The following is a 22,521-nucleotide window of genomic DNA, read 5'->3' as shown; positions in this document are numbered from 1 at the left end:
CACACTACCTCCTCATCCCGCCCTTTCTCTGTTGGTGTCCTTAAAGGCTCTGTTGTAGGACTCTTACTCTTCTTAATCTATACCTTTGGCCTGGGACAACTGCTAAAGTCCCATGGCTTCCAGTACCATCTATACGCTGATGATACTCAGATCTACCTCTCTGCTGTCCAAAATCCCAGAGTGTCTATCAGCCATATCCTCCTTCTTCTCCTCTCTCTTCCTAAAGCTCAATGTGGACAATACTGAACTCATCATCTTTCTTCCATCTCACGTAACTCTCCTACCTGATTTATCTATCACAATAAATTATATCATGCTCTCACCTGTACCGCAAGTCTGCTAGCTCAGAGTAACGCTCGACTCTGCCCTGTCCGTCAAATCGCACATCCAAGCTCTTGCCACCTTGGATAAGGGAGTGATCGATTACTTGTGGTTAATTTTTTTAATTGCTTATTAACATGTTTTCTATTTCTAGAGAGAGGTAAAGTATTAACGCATTATGTGCTACGGACTCCGGGAAATTAAAATTTCAGGTGAGCAAATTTTACACTTTTCACTCATTTATTTTCATTTTAATTCATTATAACTTCGTATAATTTTCTTTTTGGAAAACAATTCCAAACTTTTTAATTAACTTATGAGTTTTTTTAAATTATTTTATTGTGATTTATTTTTACTTTCATTTATTATAACTTAATACAATTTTCTTTTTGATAAAAAAATTCCAAACTTTTTAATCAATTTTATTTGATTTTTTTAAATTTATTGTTATTCATTTTAATTTTAATTTATTATAACTTAATACTTTTTTTTAGTTTTTCTTTTTTTTTTTAATCTAGGAAAATGTATTTTATTATCATTTATTTAAAATAGTTATTAATGTAATTTTTTAAAACTTCTTTTAACCAAATACACCATGATAAAAACTTTTTTCTTCTAAAATCTTATGTCTCTTTGACACTTTTCATTCCCTCCTCAATCCAAGAGTGAAAGCCCCGACCACCGATCTCAGCGCTGACTATCTGCCCAATTATTTAAAAGAAAAAAATTACCATATCGACAGGAAATTTTCTCACAATCCCCTAATATCATGCTGGGTCCTCTCTCTCACATTGCATCTAGCCCACTCTCTGTCTTTGAACCAGTCACAGTAAAATAAGTGACCAGGCTCCTTGCATCTTCTCACCCTACTACTTGCACCAGTGACCCTATTTCCTCACATCTCTTCCAGTCCATTTCCTCGGCTGTCACCACTCACCTAACTAAAATATTTAATCTCTCTCATCTGGTATCTTTCCCTCCTCATTTAAACACTCCAGCATGCATCCATTACTTAAAAAGCCATCCCTCGACCAAAACTGCACTGCTAACTACAGACCTGTCTCTAATCTTCCCTTCATCTCTAAACTCCTGGAACGCCTGGTCCATTCCTGTCTAATCCGCTATCTCTCAGATAACTCTCTTCTTGACCCTTTACAATCTGGTTTCCACTCTTTACATTCTACTGAAACTGCCCTCACTTAAGTCTCTAATGATCTACTAACAGCTAAATGTAAGGCTATGTGCCCACGATGTAGAAATGCTCCGGATTTTTTTTGAGCGTTTCTGCATCTCCCTGGCAGAAAAAAATGAATGCGGATTGTACATGCGGATTGTACATGCGTTTTTCCTGCCAGGGACAAGCGGATGTGAAGCGTTCTTCACTTGCATTTCCACATGCAAACGGCATGGATTTATATAGTGTGACCCGAGAGAATGGTTAAAAATAAAAAAATAAACCTATACTTACCTTCTGATGACCCCCGCAGTCTTGCTGCGCTCGTCCCTGTGCTTGCCTGCAAATCGCGGTACGCTGTACTGAAAGACCTGCCGTCACATGACTGTGACATCATCGCAGGTCCTTCAGTCCTGCACGATCTGTAGGCAAGCACTGGGAAGGAGTCCGGGAGCCATCGGAAGGTGAATATAATCTTTATTTTTTATTTTATTCTATTTAATTTGCAAAATTAATGGACATGCTGCGGATTTTTGAGCGCAGCATAAACGCTGCGGAAAAATAGGCAGCATGGGCATTGAAAGTGCGGAATTGCATTGGAGACCATGGGGGAAGGTTTACCAAGCGTTTCCCAAGTGTTTACGCTGCGGAAATTCCGCAGCGTAAACGCTTGAAAAACGCATCGTAGGCACACAGCCTAATGGTCACTGCTCCCTGCTGATTCTCCTGGATCTCTCTGCAGCATTTGACACTGTGGATCACCAGCTCCTCCTCACTATGCTCCACTCTATTGGCCTCAAGGACACTGTTCTCTCCTGGTTCTCCTCCTACCTCTCTGACCCTCCTTCACTGTATCTTTTGCCGGCTCCTCCTCCTCTCTCCTTCCCCTTACTGTCGGGGTTCCTCAATGATTAGTCCTAGCTTCCTCCTCTTCTCCTTGTACACCGCCTCTATTGGACAAACAATCCGTAGATTCAGTTTTCAGTACCATCTCTATGCTGATGACACCCAAATATACACATCATCTTCTGACATCACCCCTGAATTACTACAAGATACCAGTGATTGTCTTTCCACTGTCTCTAACATTATGTCCTCTCTCTATCTGAAACTGAATCTGTCAAAAACTGAACTCCTCGTATTTCCTCCCTCCACTAACCGACCTGTGCCCGATATTGCCATTTCCGTATGTGGCTCCACCATTACTCCCCAGCAACATGTCCGATGTCTTGGGTTCATACTTGATTCAGATCTTTCCTTCACTCCTCACATATGATCACTCGCTCGTGTCATCTACCCTGTCTGCTACAGAGTTCTAGATAAACTCATCCCTCTCACCCACAAAGCGCTCCATGCTTCAGCACCACCCTATATCGCCTCCCTCGTCTCAGTCTACCACCCTACCTGTGCCCTCCGTTCTGCTAATGACCTAAGATTACCTTCCTCAATAATCCCTCCCACTCCCGTCTCCAAGACCTCTCCTGTGCTGCGCCAATTCTTTGGAACGCACTACCCTGATCACTTTGATTAATCCACAATACGCACAGTTTTAAGATTGCCCTAAAAACCCATTTCTTTAGACTGGCCTATCGCCTAACCATAGTTATCTAACTGTCTCTGTTTTGCCATTACAAGATTTTCTTGAAAACCAGGACCCTTGTAGCATCTGTTCGCACCCTCCATGTACTTAATTGTCGTCTGTGTCCATACACACACTGGTTGGTGACTGGTTCATGCATGATTATGTGAAAAACCTATTTATTATATTAATGGCTGGACCGTGCGAGCAATTATTACCATCCACCTTTCGTGTCTCCCATATTTCCTCATAGATTGTAAGCTTGTGAGCAGGGTCCTCACTCCTCCTGGTATCTGCTGATTTATGTGATTATTGTTATTCTGTAATGCCTTTTATTGTCTGTACTAATCCCCTCTAAAATGTAAAGTACTGCAGAATATGTTGGCGCTATAGAAATAAAAAAATATTATTATTATTATTATTATGTGATTTTTTTTAGCAGGTAGTTGGGTATGCCGGGTGCAGTTATCCGTAAGCGCCCCTAGGTGTCTACAGGGGCACATGAAAATTCGGAAGCCATCTGTAGCCTAATGACAGCAGGGTCACACCCCTTCCACAAGGATCCCCTTTTGAGGCTTCATCAGACCCCCATGTCACAGCAGGCAGGAGCGTGACAAGGTAAGGTGCTCGGTTTAGGATCCCAAATTTAGGGTTTTTTTGCTTTTTCTTTTTGCTGTTTTTGTTTTTCCCTTTGGAGTCGCTTTTTTTTTTTATACTTTTCAAGTTTAGAATTTGTATTTTTTTTTTATTATTTTTATACGATTAATCCTTTTAATTCCACGTCGTTCAAAACGTTTTTCTTTTTTTTTGTGTGATTTTTTTAAGTTATGAAATTTGTTAAAAAAAATAATTTCCATTTCATTTTTTCTTTGCGATATATGCTTATGGTGAAGTATTTGTCTACTAATAGTGGGGGGTGTGCTGCCACAAATATGGCATTCTGAGGGGCCGGTGACCGCTCTGCCCCATGTCTGACTGATATGCTCCGACCACAGCTTGCATTTTACCATCTCAATCCATTACCTATATTTTGGATTTTTTTTCATTTGTTTTCATTCTTCCAATATATATTTTTTGGGACGTAAATGGTGTAAATCCCGGTGCATGCCGCCGTCCTTACAGTAAGAATCCCTATGGGGCAAGCGCTCGGCTCACAATGCAGCTGCTGTGTTGTCCTACAGATTTAAGGGCCTTGCTCGGGGGATTATTTTTAACAACGGCCCCCCTCGGGGGATTGGACGCAGACAGGTGGTTATATATACTGCCAGCGTGGGGAGAGATCCCCCTCCATTTATCACTACCGTCTTCTGTTGCCTTTAGCAACCAATCAGCGCTCAGCTTTTAGTTTTAAAATTGCCCTGGTAAAATGAAAGCTGCGCTGTGATTGGTTGCTGTGGAGAGTGTTTATCTTTTAGACAGTAAAATCCTGCCTTTACCTATTACAACCAATCAGAGCTCAGATTTCAATTTTTAAACTGCTCTGCCAAAATGAAAACTGCTGTGTGATTGGTCCATTCAACTGTGGCTTTGTCACAGTGTTGAATCTGCGCCGACATATTGTGACGAACTGAGAGAGAGATTTGTCGCTGATGTGTTTTGGCCTTAGTGGATTTCTGCCACCTTAACGCTCCGTTGTGCCCTGAGGGGGCGGCAGCTGTTGACCATGGCACTCAATGGGTTAATAGTCGGGGTGACTTCTTTGGACGCAGCGGTGCAGATGGAAACTGATAATCTCCAGCTCTGGGCAGCACGGACCCAGTAACACACCAGCGGCCATGTCCTCCAGACCTGACATAAATGGCGGCATCCTCAGTAACGCTCAGCTAACGGTATCCCACATGGTGGGATTAGATACATGGCTCAGCAAACAGTATCACACAGGATAGGATTAAATACACAGCTCAGCAGACAGTATCACACAGGATAGGATTAGATACACAGCTCAGCAGACAGTATCACACAGGATAGGATTAAATACACGGTTCAGCAGCCAGTACCACACAGGAGAGGATTAGATACACAGCTCAGCAGACAGTATCACACAGGATAGGACTAGATACACAGCTCAGCAGACAGTATCACAGGATAGGATTAGATACATGGCTCAGCAGACAGTATCACAGGATAGGATTAGATACATGGCTCAGCAGACAGTATCACACAGGATAGGATTAAATACACGGTTCAGCAGCCAGTACCACACAGGAGAGGATTAGATACACAGCTCAGCAGACAGTATCACAGGATAGGATTAGATACACGGCTCAGCAGACAGTACCACACAGGATGGGATTAGATACACAGCTCAGCAGACAGTATCACACAGGATAGGATTAGATACACGGCTCAGCACACAGTATCACACAGGAGAGGATTAGATACACAGCTCAGCAGACAGTATCACACAGGATAGGATTAGATACACGGCTCAGCTGACAGTATCACACAGGATAGGATTAGATACACGGCTCAGCTGACAGTATCACACAGGATAGGATGAGATACACGGCTCAGCAGACAGTATCACACAGGATAGGATGAGATACACGGCTCAGCAGACAGTATCACACAGGATAGGATGAGATACACGGCTCAGCAGACAGTATCACACAGGATAGGATTAGATACATGGCTCAGCAAACAGTATCACACAGGATAGGATTAGATACACGGCTCAGCACACAGTATCACACAGGATGGGATTAGATACACGGCTCAGCAGACAGTACCACACAGGATGGGATTAGATACACAGCTCAGCAGACAGTATCACACAGGATAGGATTAGATACACGGCTCAGCACACAGTATCACACAGGATAGGATTAGATACACGGCTCAGCAGACAGTATCACACAGGATGGGATTAGATACACTGCTCAGCAGACAGTATCACACAGGAGAGGATTAGATACACGGCTCAGCTGACAGTATCACACAGGATAGGATTAGATACACGGCTCAGCAGACAGTATCACACATGATGGGATTAGATACACAGCTCAGCAAACAGTATCACACAGGATAGGATTAGATACACAGCTCAGCAAACAGTATCACACAGGAGAGGATTAGATACACGGCTCAGCAGACAGTATCACACATGATTGGATTAGATACACAGCTCAGCAGACAGTATCACACAGGATGGGATTAGATACACAGCTCAGCAGACAGTATCACACAGGATAGGATTAGATACACAGCTCAGCAAACAGTATCACACAGGAGAGGATTAGATACACGGCTCAGCAGACAGTATCACACATGATTGGATTAGATACACGGCTCAGCAGACAGTATCACACAGGATAGGATTAGATACACGGCTCAGCAGACAGTATCACACAGGATAGGATTAGATACACAGCTCAGCAAACAGTATCACACAGGATAGGATTAAATACACGGCTCAGCAGCCAGTACCACACAGGATAGGATTAGATACACAGCTCAGCAGACAGTACCACACAGGATGGGATTAGATACACGGCTCAGCAGACAGTATCACACAGGATAGGATTAGATGCACAGAGCACAGTATCACACAGGATAGGATTAGATACACGGCTCAGCAGACAGTATCACACAGGATAGGATTAAATACACGGCTCAGCAGCCAGTACCACACAGGATAGGATTAGATACACAGCTCAGCAGACAGTACCACACAGGATGGGATTAAATACACAGCTCAGCAAACAGTATCACACAGGATAGGATTAAATACACGGCTCAGCAGCCAGTACCACACAGGATAGGATTAGATACACAGCTCAGCAGACAGTATCACACAGGATAGGATTAGATACACAGCTCAGCAAACAGTATCACACAGGATAGGATTAAATACACGGCTCAGCAGCCAGTACCACACAGGATAGGATTAGATACACAGCTCAGCAGACAGTACCACACAGGATGGGATTAGATACACGGCTCAGCAGACAGTATCACACAGGATAGGATTAGATGCACAGAGCACAGTATCACACAGGATAGGATTAGATACACGGCTCAGCAAACAGTATCACACAGGATAGGATTAAATACACGGCTCAGCAGCCAGTACCACACAGGATGGGATTAGATACACAGCTCAGCAGACAGTATCACACAGGATAGGATTAGATACGCGGCTCAGCAGACAGTATCACACAGGGTAGGACTAGATACACAGCTCAGCAGACAGTATCACACAGGATAGGATTAGATACACAGCTCAGCAGACACTATCCCACATGATCGGATTAGATACGCGGCTCAGCAGACAGTATCACACAGGATAGGATTAGATACACTGCTCAGCAGACAGTATCACACAGGATAGGATTAGATACACTGCTCAGCAGACAGTATCACACAGGATAGGATTAGATACACTGCTCAGCGGTCAGTATCACACAGGATGGGATTAGATACATGGTACATAACATATAATTGGAGTGATAGTTGCCCACAGCCGGGTATCTATATCTATGAGTAAGGCTGGTCGGGGGCTCTTGCAGGGTCTCGGCCGCCCTCTTGCGGTGGGGGTCGGGGTAATATGACTGACAGGTGCAGTGGCTGTCGCTCCTTTGCTCTGTTCACATCTCTCTCCATCCTGCACCTTGTGTGTCCACAAAGCTCCACAATCCCCCCCCCCAAGAAGTGAAACGAGGGGCAATCCCCAAAATATCCCACTGCCCTCAGTGACAGTAAAAGCTGATGCCTCCCTGAGGGACCACACAGTGTGGGGCCTGGGCTGTCCTGAGCTTAGTGGGGAGGATATAGCAGATGATGGCGGCTTATTACAGTCCTGCGATTGGGGAGCCCCGCTGTCACATCCACATCATGCCAGGACCCAACCATTGCCCGCAGAGCATCGTCCTATCACACTGCCCTGCTGCTAGTCTCCTCATGGCCTTGTGCCATCTCCAGGAGTATGGAGGACCAAAGGATAGAGCAGTATAAACTGACACCCAATCCTTTCATTTTATGCAGAGATAAGCTGTTATCAGATGAGTCTCCTTTATTTAGCTGACAACTATTTTATGTGTTTTGGCTTCTTTACACTTACCCATTTTTCCTGCTCCCAACACACATACTTCAAGAACTGAGCTACCACCGCACAGTACCACTTCTCCTGTCCTGTATATATACACTGCACAGTATCACTCCTCCTGTATATATACACTGCACAGTATCACTCCTCCTGTATATATACACTGCACAGTATCACTCCTCCTGTCCTGTATATATACACTGCACAGTATCACTCCTCCTGTATATATACACTGCACAGTACCACTCCTCCTGTATATATACACTGCACAGTATCACTCCTCCTGTATATATACACTGCACAGTATCACTCCTCCTGTATATATACACTGCACAGTATCACTCCTCCTGTCCTGTATATATACACTGCACAGTATCACTCCTCCTGTATATATACACTGCACAGTACCACTCCTCCTGTATATATACACTGCACAGTATCACTCCTCCTGTATATATACACTGCACAGTACCACTCCTCCTGTTCTCTCTCTCTCTCTCTCTCTCTCTCTCTCTCTCTCTCTCTCTCTCTCTCTCTCTCTCTCTCTCTCTCTATATATATGCATTGCACAGTACCACTTCTCCTGTTCTGTATATATACACTGCACAGTACCACTGCTCCTGTCCTGTATATATGCAGTACAGACCAAAAGTTTGGACACACCTTCTCATTTAAAGATTTTTCTGTATTTTCATGACGATGAAAATTGTACATTCACACTGAAGGCATCAAAACTATGAATTAACACATGTGGAATTATATACTTAACAAAAAAGTGTGAAACAACTGAAAATATGTCTTATATTCTAGGTTCTCCAAAGTAGCCACCTTTTGCTTTGATGACTGCTTTGCACACTCTTGCCATTCTCTTGATGAGCTTCAAGAGGTAGTCACCGGAAATGGTCTTCCAACAATCTTGAAGGAGTTCCCAGAGATGCTTAGCCCTTGTTGGCCCTTTAGCCTTCACTCTGCGGTCCAGCTCACCCCAAACCATCTCGATTGGGTTCAGGTCTGGTGACTGTGGAGGCCAGGTCATCTGGCGTAGCACCCCATCACACTCCTTCTTGGTCAAACAGCCCTTACACAGCCTGGAGGTGTGTTTGGGGTCATTGTCCTGTTGAAAAATAAATGATGGTCCAACTAAACGCAAACCGGATGGAATAGCATGCCTCTGCAAGATGCTGTGGTAGCCATGCTGGATCAGTATGCCTTCAATTTTGAATAAATCCCCAACAGTGTCACCAGCAAAGCACCCCCTCACCATCACACCTCCTCCTCCATGCTTCACGGTGGGAACCAGGCATGTAGAGTCCATCCGTTCACCTTTTCTGCGTCGCACAAAGACATGGTGGTTGAAACCAAAGATCTCAAATTTGGACTCATCAGACCAAAGCACAGATTTCCACTGGTCTGATGTCCATTCCTTGTGTTCTTTAGCCCAAACAAGTCTCTTCTGCTTGTTGCCTGTCCTTAGCAGTGGTTTCCTAGCAGCTATTTTACCATGAAGGCCTGCTGCACAAAGTCTCCTCTTAACAGTTGTTGTAGAGATGTGTCTGCTGCTAGAACTCTGTGTGGCATGGACCTGGTCTCTAATCTGAGCTGCTGTTAACCTGCGATTTCTGAGGCTGGTGACTCGGATAAACTTATCCTCAGAAGCAGAGGTGACTCTTGGTCTTCCTTTCCTGGGGCGGTCCTCATGTGAGCCAGTTTCTTTGTAGCACTTGATGGTTTTTGCAACTGCACTTGGGGACACTTTCAAAGTTTTCCCAATTTTTCGGACTGACTGACCTTCATTTCTTAAAGTAATGATGGCCACTCGTTTTTCTTTACTTAGCTGCTTTTTTCTTGCCATAATCCAAATTCTAACAGTCTATTCAGTAGGACTATCAGCTGTGTATCCACCAGACTTCTGCATAACACAACTGATGGTCCCAACCCCATTTATAAGGCAAGAAATCCCACTTATTAAACCTGACAGGGCACATCTGTGAAGTGAAAACCATTTCCGGTGACTACCTCTTGAAGCTCATCAAGAGAATGCCAAGAGTGCGCAAAGCAGTCATCAAAGCAAAAGGTGGCTACTTTGAAGAACCTAGAATATAAGACATATTTTCAGTTGTTTGACACTTTTTTGTTAAGTATATAATTCCACATGTGTTAATTCATAGTTTTGATGCCTTCAGTGTGAATGTACAATTTTCATAGTCATGAATATACAGAAAAATCTTTAAATGAGAAGGTGTGCCCAAACTTTCGGTCTGTACTGTACACTGCACAGTATCACTCCTCCTGTCCTCTATATATACACTACACAGTACCACTTCTCTTGTCGTGTATATACACTGCACAGTACCACTCATCCTGTCCTGCATATATACACTGCACAGTACCACTTCTCTTGTCGTGTATATACACTGCACAGTACCACTCATCCTGTCCTGCATATATACACTGCACAGTACCACTCCTCCTGTCCTGTATATATACACTGCACAGTACCACTCATCCTGTCCTGTATATATACACTGCACAGTATCACTCATCCTGTCCTGCATATATACACTGCACAGTACCACTTCTCCTGTCCTGCATATATACACTGCACAGTACCACTTCTCCTGTCCTGTATATATACACTGCACAGTACCACTTCTCCTGTCCTGTATATACACTGCACAGTACCACTTCTCCTGTCCTGTATATACACTGCACAGTACCACTTCTCCTGTATATATACACTGCACAATAGCACTCATGCTGTCCTATATATATACACTGCACAGTACCACTCATGCTGTCCTATATATATACACTGCACAGTACCACTCATCCTGTCCTATATATATACACTGCACAGTACCACTCATCCTGTCCTATATATATATATATATATATATATATATACACTGCACAGTACTACTCATCCTGTCCTATATATATACACTGCACAGTACCACTCATGCTGTCCTATATATATACACTGCACAGTACCACTCATCCTGTCCTATATATATACACTGCACAGTACCACTCATCCTGTCCTGTATATATACACTGCACAGTACCACTCATCCTGTCCTGTATATATACACTGCACAGTACCACTCATCCTGTCCTGTATATATACACTGCACAGTACCACTCATCCTGTCCTGTATATATACACTGCACAGTACCACTCATCCTGTCCTGTATATATACATTGCACAGTACCACTTCTCCTGTCCTGTATATATACACTGCACAGTACCACTTCTCCTGTCCTGTATATACACTGCACAGTACCACTTCTCCTGTATATATACACTGCACAGTACCACTCATCCTGTCCTATATATATATACACTGCACAGTACCACTCATCCTGTCCTATATATATACACTGCACAGTACCACTCATCCTGTCCTATATATATACACTGCACAGTACCACTCATCCTGTCCTATATATATACACTGCACAGTACCACTCATCCTGTCCTGTATATATACACTGCACAGTACCACTTCTCCTGTCCTGTATATACACTGCACAGTACCACTTCTCCTGTCCTGTATATACACTGCACAGTACCACTAATGCTGTCCTATATATATACACTGCACAGTACCATTCCTCCTGTCCTGTATATATATATGCTGCAGAGTATCACTCCTCCTGTCCTGTATACAGGGTGGTCCAAAAGTAGGTGGACAGAAAGTGTAATAAGGTTATGAAGGGGGAGATTTATCAAACATGGTGTAAAGTGAAATTGGCTGAGTTGCCCTTAGCAACCAATCAGATTCCACTTTTCATTCCTCACAGACTCTTTGGAAAATGAAAGGTGGAATCTGATTGGTTGCTAAGGGCAACTCAGCCAGTTTCACAGATCTAGTTTTCACAGATAGATCTCCCCCAAATCTGTTTTCTTTTCAGATAATTCAGATAACACATAATGGCAAATAATTTAAATACAGATCAAAGAAAATGGATTTTAACAGAGTATTGGAAATCTCAAAATGCTGAAACCGTTAGAGCAAATTGGGTTGAAACATTTGGTACTCAAGCCCCAAAGAGACAAACCATTTACCGCATTCGCGACAAATTCAATGCCACTGGCTCAATCCTTAATGCTCCAAAAACTGCTCGACCCAAAACAGTCTGTACAGAAGATAATAAACAACTTGTTGCTGAAACATTTGTTCAGAGTCCAAAAAAAGTCCACAGAAGAGCCTCTTTGGAATTGGGAATTTCACGAGCTTCTATCATGCGAATCCTGAAATCTATTGGGTGGAATCTTATCGTCCACGTCTAATTCATGGTTTATTGGACGATGATCCAGACAGGCGGCTGCAATTTAGTGAGATTCTGCTTAATGAAAATGAAGAAAATCCAGTAATTTTAGATGACATTATGTGGAGTGATGAAGCTTCTTATCTGGCCATATTAACAGACATAATTGTATTTACTGGTATAATGAGAACATGCATTTAACATTAGAGCAACAACTAAATGAGTCTGGTGTCAATGTTTGGGGGGGTATTTCAAGTTTTGGTGTTTTAGGACCAATATTTTTTGATATTACAGTCACAGGAGATAAGTATCTCGAAATTCTAATGAATCAAGTTGTTCCCCAGTTACAGCAACAGCCTAATTCAAATGACCTTTATTTCCAACAAGATGGGACCCCTCCACATTATTCAAGAGTGGTCCGCGAGTATCTTGATGAAACATTTCCCAATAAATGGATTGGCCGAAGAGGCCCACTTGATTGGCCGGCACGTTCACCAGACTTGACCCCAATGGATTTTTTCTTTTGGGGAGTACTCAAGGACAAAGTTTATAGTCGAAAACCAAAAAGTGTCAGTGATTTGAAAAATTACATAAGAGATGGATTTCAAGAAATTAATACCCAAAGAGACTTGTGCAAAAAAGTTTGTTGAGAGGCAGACTTCAAAGCTGTGCAAATTGTAATGGAAAACAGTGTGAGAACCTGCGTTGATGAAATTTAAGGGCTTTTGTATTATTGTTCAGAATAAAATTTAATTGTCAATGTTATGCTTGTGTTAGTAAATATAATTGTATATATAAATCAAAATAAATTATTTTCTGTCCACCTACTTTTGGACCATCCTGTATACAGTTGAAACCAGAAGTTTGCATACACTATATGAAAAGACACACTTACTGCAAAGTCAAAAGTTTCCATACATTTCATTAGTATTTGGTACCATTGCCCTTACACTGAATGACTTGGGTGAAACGTTTGGGATCTCCTTCCACAAGCTTCTCACAATAGTTGGTCAGAATTTGGGCCCATTCCTCCTGACAAAACTGGTGTAACTGATCCAGGTTTGTAGGTCGCCTTGCTCGCAGCCTTTTCAGCTTTGCCCATAAATTTTCAATAGGATTGAGATCAGGGCTTTGTGATAGCCACTCCAAATCATTGACTTTGTTATCCTTAAGCCACTTTGTTACTATTTCGGCAGTATGCTTTGGGTCATTGTCCATTTGGAAGACCCATTTCTGCACAAGCTTTAACTTCCTGGCTGATGTCTTGAGATGTTGGTTCAGTATTGCCACATAATCTTCTTTTCTCATGATGCCATCTATTTTGTGACGTGTACCAGTCCCTCCTGCAGCAAAACAACCCCACAAGATGATGCTGCCACCCCCGTGTTTCACAGTTGGGATGGTGTTCTTAGGCTTCAAAGCTTCTACCTTATTCCTCCAAACGTAACGATGGTCATTATGCCCAAAAAGTTCAATTTTAGTTTCATCAGACCACAGGACATGTCTCCAAAAATTAAGGTATTTGTTCCTGTGTGCATTTGCAAACATTAATCTGGCTTTTTTATATTTCTTTTGGAGTAATGGCTTCTTCCTGGCAGAGTGGCCTTTCAGCCCATGTTGATACAGTACTCGTTTCACAGTTGATATTGACACAATCTTACCAGCTTCCATCATCACCTTCACAAGGTCTTTTGCTTTTGTCCTTGGGTTGATATGCAAATGTCGGACCAAAACACATTCATCTCTGGGACACAGAACCCGTCTCCTTCCTGAGCCGTATGATGGCTGGACATTCCCATCTTGTTTGTACTTGCGTAAAATTTTTAGTACAGATGAACGAGGCACCTTCAAGTATCTTGAAATTGTACCCAAGGATGAAAAAGACTTGTGCAAGTCCACAATTCTCTTCCTGATATCTTGGCTGATTTCTTTAGACTTTCCCATGATGCTACACAAAGAAGCAATGTATTTCAGGTGCGCATTAAAATACATCCACAGGTGTGTCTCTAATTAATTCAGATGTTGCCAAAAAAGCTTCCAAACACATAACATCATCATATGGGCAGTCCAGAATTGTTTAAAGGCATAGTAATCTTAGTGTATGTAAACTTTTTATTTTGCAGTAAGTGTGTCTTTTTATATAGTATATGTAAACGTATGGTTTCAACTGTATATACACTGCACAGTACTACTTCTCCTGTCCTGTATACTGGGTGTGATTCTCAGTATCTGTATTATTCTGTATATATACACTGCACAGTACCACTTCTCCTGTCCTGTATACTGGGTGTAATTCTCAGTACTTGTATTATTTTGTATATATACACTGCACAGTGCCACTTCTCCTGTCCTGTATACTGGGTGTAATTCTCAGTATATGTATTATTCTGTATATATACACTGCACAGTACCACTTCTCCTGTCCTGTATACTGCGTGTAGTTCTCAGTATTTGTATTATTCTGTATATATACACTGCACAGTACCACTTCTCCTGTCCTGTATACTGGGTGTGATTCTCAGTATCTGTATTATTCTGTATATATACACTGCACAGTACCACTTCTCCTGTTCTGTATACTGGGTGTAATTCTCAGTATCTGTATTATTCTGTATATATATATATATATATATATATATACTGCACAGTACCACTTCTCCTGTCCTGTATAATGGGTGTAATGCTCAGTATCTGTATTATTCTGTATATACACTGCACAGTACTACTTCTCCTGTCCTGTATACTGGGTGTAATTCTCAGTATCTGTATTATTCTGTATATATACACTGCACAGTACCACTTCTCCTGTCCTGTATACTGGGTGTAATTCTCAGTATCTGTATTATTCTGTATATATATACTGCACAGTAACACTTCTCCTGTCCTGTATACTGGGTGTAATGCTCAGTATCTGTATTATTCTGTATATACACTGCACAGTACCACTTCTCCTGCCCTGTATACTGGGTGTACTTCTCAGTATCTGTATTATTCTGTAGATATACACTGCCCAGTACCACTTCTCCTGTCCTGTATAACTGTGTTTAATTCTCATTATCTGTATTATTCTGTATATATACACTGCACAGTACCACTTCTCCTGTCCTGTATACTGGGTATAATTCTCAGTACCTGTATTATTCTGTATATATACATTGTACAGTACCACTTCTACTGTCCTGTATATATATACTGCACAGTAACACTTCTCCTGTCCTGTATAATGGGTTTAATTCTCAGTATCTGTATTATTCTGTATGTACACTGCACAGTACCACTTCTCCTGTCCTGTATACTGGGTGTAATTCTCAGTATCTGTATTATTCTGCATGTATACACTGCACAGTACCACTTCTCCTGTCCTGTATACTGGGTGTAATTCTCAGTATCTGTATTATTCTGCATGTATACACTGCACAGTACCACTTCTCCTGTCCTGTATACTGGATGTAATCCTCAGTATCTGTATTATTCTGTATATACACTGCACAGTACCACTTCTCCTGTCCTGTATAATGGGTGTAATTCTCAGTATCTGTATTATTCTGTATATATACACTGAACAGTACCACTTCTTATGTCCTGTATACTGGGTGTAATTCTCAGTGTCTGTATTATTATGTATATATACACTGAACAGTACCACTTCTCCTGTCCTGTATACTGGGTGTAATTCTCAGTATCTGTATTATTCTGTATATACACTGCACTGTACCACTTCTCCTGTCCTGTACATTAGATGTAATTCTCAGTATCTGTATTATTCTGTATATACACTGCACTGTACCACTTCTCCTGTCCTGTATACTGGGTGTAATTCTCAGTACCTGTATTATTCTGTATATATACACTGCACAGTATCACTTCTCCTGTCCTGTATAATGGGTGTAATTCTCAGTATCTGTATTATTCTGTATATACACTGCACAGTACCACTTCTCCTGTCCTGTATACTGGGTGTAATTCTCAGTACCGGTATTATTCTGTATATATACACTGCACAGTACCACTTCTCCTGTCCTGTATAGTGGGTGTAATTCTCAGTATCTGTATTATTCTGTATATATACACTGCACAGTAACGCTTCTCCTGTCCTGTATAATGGGTGTAATTCTCAGTACCTGTATTATTCTGTATATATACACTGCACAGTAACGCTTCTCCTGTCCTGTATACTGGGTGTAATCCTCAGTACCTGTATTATTCTGTATATACACTGCACAGTACCACTTCTCCTGTCCTGTATACTGGGTGTAATTCTCAGTATCTGTATTATTCTGTATATATACACTGTACAGTACCACTTCTCCTGTTCTGTATACTGGATGTAATTCTCAGTATCTGTATTATTCTGTATATATACACTGCACAGTACCACTTCTCCTGTCCTGTATACTGGGTGTAATTCTCAGTATCTGTATTATTCTGTATATATACACTGCACAGTAGCACTTCTCCTGTCCTGTATATATACACTGCACAGTACCGCTTCTCCTGTCCTGTATACTGTGTGTAATTCTCAATACCTGTATTATTCTGTATATATACACTGTACAGTACCACTTCTCCTGTCCTGTATACTGGGTGTAATTCTCAGTATCTGTATTATTCTGTATATACACTGCACAGTACCACTTTTCCTGTCCTGTATACTGGGTGTAATTCTCAGTATCTGTATTATTCTGTATATATACACTGCACAGTACCGCTTCTCCTGTCCTGTATACTGTGTGTAATTCTCAATACCTGTATTATTCTGTATATATACACTGTACAGTACCACTTCTCCTGTCCTGTATACTGGGTGTAATTCTCAGTATCTGTATTATTCTGTATATACACTGCACAGTACCACTTTTCCTGTCCTGTATACTGGGTGTAATTCTCAGTATCTGTATTATTCTGTATATATACAGTGCACAGTACCACTTCTCCTGTCCTGTATACTGGGTGTAATTCTCGGTACCTGTATTATTCTGTATATATACACTGCACAGTACCACTTCTCCTGTCCTGTATACTGGGTGTAATTCTCAGTATCTGTATTATTCTGTATATATACACTGCACAGTACCAATTCTCCTGTCCTGTATACTGGGTATAATTCTTAGTATCTGTATTATTCTGTATATATACTCTACACAGTACCACTTCTCCTGTCCTGTATACTGGGTGTAATTCTCAGTATCTGTATTATTCTGTATATATACACTGCACAGTACCACTTCTCCTGTCCTGTATACTGGGTGTAATTCTCAGTACTTGTATTATTTTGTATATATACACTGCACAGTACCACTTCTCCTGTCCTGTATACTGGGTGTAATTCTCAGTATATGTATTATTCTGTATATATACACTGCACAGTACCACTTCTCCTGTCCTGTATACTGGGTGTAATTCTCAGTACTTGTATTATTTTGTATATATACACTGCACAGTACCACTTCTCCTGTCCTGTATACTGGGTGTAATTCTCAGTATCTGTATTATTCTGTATATATATACTGCACAGTAACACTTCTCCTGTCCTGTATACTGGGTGTAATGCTCAGTATCTGTATTATTCTGTATATACACTGCACAGTACCACTTCTCCTGCCCTGTATACTGGGTGTACTTCTCAGTATCTGTATTATTCTGTAGATATACACTGCCCAGTACCACTTCTCCTGTCCTGTATAACTGTGTTTAATTCTCATTATCTGTATTATTCTGTATATATACACTGCACAGTACCACTTCTCCTGTCCTGTATACTGGGTATAATTCTCAGTACCTGTATTATTCTGTATATATACATTGTACAGTACCACTTCTACTGTCCTGTATATATATACTGCACAGTAACACTTCTCCTGTCCTGTATAATGGGTTTAATTCTCAGTATCTGTATTATTCTGTATGTACACTGCACAGTACCACTTCTCCTGTCCTGTATACTGGGTGTAATTCTCAGTATCTGTATTATTCTGCATGTATACACTGCACAGTACCACTTCTCCTGTCCTGTATACTGGGTGTAATTCTCAGTATCTGTATTATTCTGCATGTATACACTGCACAGTACCACTTCTCCTGTCCTGTATACTGGATGTAATCCTCAGTATCTGTATTATTCTGTATATACACTGCACAGTACCACTTCTCCTGTCCTGTATAATGGGTGTAATTCTCAGTATCTGTATTATTCTGTATATATACACTGAACAGTACCACTTCTTATGTCCTGTATACTGGGTGTAATTCTCAGTGTCTGTATTATTATGTATATATACACTGAACAGTACCACTTCTCCTGTCCTGTACATTAGATGTAATTCTCAGTATCTGTATTATTCTGTATATACACTGCACTGTACCACTTCTCCTGTCCTGTATACTGGGTGTAATTCTCAGTACCTGTATTATTCTGTATATATACACTGCACAGTATCACTTCTCCTGTCCTGTATAATGGGTGTAATTCTCAGTATCTGTATTATTCTGTATATACACTGCACAGTACCACTTCTCCTGTCCTGTATACTGGGTGTAATTCTCAGTACCGGTATTATTCTGTATATATACACTGCACAGTACCACTTCTCCTGTCCTGTATAGTGGGTGTAATTCTCAGTATCTGTATTATTCTGTATATATACACTGCACAGTAACGCTTCTCCTGTCCTGTATAATGGGTGTAATTCTCAGTACCTGTATTATTCTGTATATATACACTGCACAGTAACGCTTCTCCTGTCCTGTATACTGGGAGTAATCCTCAGTACCTGTATTATTCTGTATATACACTGCACAGTACCACTTCTCCTGTCCTGTATACTGGGTGTAATTCTCAGTATCTGTATTATTCTGTATATATACACTGTACAGTACCACTTCTCCTGTTCTGTATACTGGATGTAATTCTCAGTATCTGTATTATTCTGTATATATACACTGCACAGTACCACTTCTCCTGTCCTGTATACTGGGTGTAATTCTCAGTATCTGTATTATTCTGTATATATACACTGCACAGTAGCACTTCTCCTGTCCTGTATATATACACTGCACAGTACCGCTTCTCCTGTCCTGTATACTGTGTGTAATTCTCAATACCTGTATTATTCTGTATATATACACTGTACAGTACCACTTCTCCTGTCCTGTATACTGGGTGTAATTCTCAGTATCTGTATTATTCTGTATATATACACTGCACAGTACCACTTTTCCTGTCCTGTATACTGGGTGTAATTCTCAGTATCTGTATTATTCTGTATATATACACTGCACAGTACCACTTCTCCTGTCCTGTATACTGGGTGTAATTCCCAGTATCTGTATTATTCTGTATATATACGCTGCACAGTACCACTTCTCCTGTCCTGTATACTGGGTGTAATTCTCGGTACCTGTATTATTCTGTATATATACACTGCACAGTACCACTTCTCCTGTCCTGTATACTGGGTGTAATTCTCAGTATCTGTATTATTCTGTATATATACACTGCACAGTACCAATTCTCCTGTCCTGTATACTGGGTATAATTCTTAGTATCTGTATTATTCTGTATATATACTCTGCACAGTACCACTTCTCCTGTCCTGTATACTGGGTGTAATTCTCAGTATCTGTATTATTCTGTATATATACACTGCACAGTACCACTTCTCCTGTCCTGTATACTGGGTGTAATTCTCAGTACTTGTATTATTTTGTATATATACACTGCACAGTACCACTTCTCCTGTCCTGTATACTGGGTGTAATTCTCAGTATATGTATTATTCTGTATATATACACTGCACAGTACCACTTCTCCTGTCCTGTATACTGGGTGTAATTCTCAGTACTTGTATTATTTTGTATATATACACTGCACAGTACCACTTCTCCTGTCCTGTATACTGGGTGTAATTCTCAGTATCAGTATTATTCTGTATATATACACTGCACAGTACCACTTCTCCTGTCCTGTATACTGGGTGTAATCCTCAGAATCTGTATTATTCTGTATATATACACTGCACAGTACCACTTCTCCTGTCCTGTATACTGGGTGTAATTCTCAGTATCTGTATTATTCTGTGTATACATTGCACACTACCACTTCTCCTGTCCTCTATATATATATACTGCACAGTACCACTTCTCCTGTCCTGTATACTGGGTGTAATTGTCAGTATCTGTATTATTCTGTATATATACACTGTACAGTACCACTTTTCCTGTCCTGTATACTGGGTGTAATTCTCAGTATCTGTATTATTTTGTGTATACACTGCACAGTACCACTTCTCCTGTCCTGTATATATACACTGCACAGTACCACTTCTCCTGTCCTGTATACTGGGTGTAATCCTCATTATCTGTATTATTCTGTTTATATACACTGCACAGTACCACTTCTCCTGTCCTGTATACTGGGTGTAATCCTCATTATCTGTATTATTTTGTATATATACACTGCACAGTACCACTTCTCCTGTCCTGTATACTGGGTGTAATTCTCAGTATCTGTATTATTCTGTATATATACACTGCACAGTACCACTTCTCCTGTCCTGTATACTGGGTGTAATTCTCAGTATCTGTATTATTCTGTATATGTACACTGCACAGTACCACTTGTCCTGTCCTGTATACTGGGTGTAATTCTCAGTATCTGTATTATTCTGTATATACACTGCACAGTACCACTTCTCCTGTCCTGTATACTGGGTGTAATTCTCAGTATCTGTATTATTCTGTATATACACTGCACAGTACCACTTCTCCTGTCCTGTATATTGGGTGTAATTCTCAGTATCTGTATTATTCTGTATATACACTGCACAGTACCACTTCTCCTGTCCTGTACATTAGATGTAATTCTCAGTATCTGTATTATTCTGTTTATATACACTGCACAGTACCACTTCTCCTGTCCCGTATACTGGGTGTAATCCTCAGTATCTGTATTATTCTGTATATATACACTGCACAGTACCACTTCTCCTGTCCTGTATACTGGGTGTAATCCTCAGTATCTGTATTATTCTGTTTATATACACTGCACAGTACCACTTCTCCTGTTCTGTATACTGGATGTAATCCTCAGTATCTGTATTATTCTGTATATATACACTGCACAGTACCATTTCTCCTGTCCTGTATACTGGGTGTAATTCTCAGTATCTGTATTATTCTGTATATACACTGCACAGTACCACTTCTCCTGTCCTGTATACTGGGTGTAATTCTCAGTATCTGTATTATTCTGTATATATACACTGCACAGTACCACTTCTCCTGTCCTGTATACTGGGTGTAATCCTCAGTATCTGTATTATTCTGTATATACACTGCACAGTACCACTTCTCCTGTCCTGTATACTGGGTGTAATTCTCAGTACCTGTATTATTCTCTATATATACACTGCACAGTACCATTTCTCCTGTCCTGTATACTGGGTGTAATTCTCAGTATCTGTATTATTCTGTATATACACTGCACAGTACCACTTCTCCTGTCCTGTATATTGGGTGTAATTCTCAGTATCTGTATTATTCTGTATATACACTGCACAGTACCACTTCTCCTGTCCTGTACATTAGATGTAATTCTCAGTATCTGTATTATTCTGTTTATATACACTGCACAGTACCACTTCTCCTGTCCCGTATACTGGGTGTAATCCTCAGTATCTGTATTATTCTGTATATATACACTGCACAGTACCACTTCTCCTGTCCTGTATACTGGGTGTAATCCTCAGTATCTGTATTATTCTGTTTATATACACTGCACAGTACCACTTCTCCTGTTCTGTATACTGGATGTAATCCTCAGTATCTGTATTATTCTGTATATATACACTGCACAGTACCACTTCTTCTGTCCTGTATACTGGGTGTAATTCTCAGTATCTGTATTATTCTGTATATACACTGCACAGTACCACTTCTCCTGTCCTGTATACTGGGTGTAATCCTCAGTATCTGTATTATTCTGTATATATACACTGCACAGTACCACTTCTCCTGTCCTGTATACTGGGTGTAATTCTCAGTACCTGTATTATTCTGTATATATACACTGCACAGTACCATTTCTCCTGTCCTGTATACTGGGTGTAATTCTCAGTATCTGTATTATTCTG

General features: G+C 40.8%; 1 protein-coding gene across 1 annotated transcript in view; it reads left to right on the top strand.

Moving 5' to 3' along the window:
* The first annotated feature begins 3,540 nt into the window (after nucleotides 1-3,540).
* The window catches only part of TMOD4 (tropomodulin 4), a 37,535-nt gene continuing 18,554 nt past the window's right edge, over nucleotides 3,541-22,521 (top strand). Inside the window, exon 1 of the mRNA XM_073639390.1 lies at nucleotides 3,541-3,692. The gene's annotated coding sequence lies outside the window, so the exon portion shown is untranslated. The remainder of the gene's footprint in view (nucleotides 3,693-22,521) is intronic.

Source organism: Phyllobates terribilis, unplaced genomic scaffold (genome assembly GCF_046119375.1).
Source record: "Phyllobates terribilis strain yellow unplaced genomic scaffold, ASM4611937v1 Scaffold_7__3_contigs__length_470593459, whole genome shotgun sequence".
Taxonomy (NCBI): Eukaryota; Metazoa; Chordata; class Amphibia; order Anura; family Dendrobatidae; genus Phyllobates; species Phyllobates terribilis.
The sequence above is the reverse complement of the archived record's forward strand: the minus strand, read 5'-3'. Positions and strand labels throughout refer to the sequence as shown.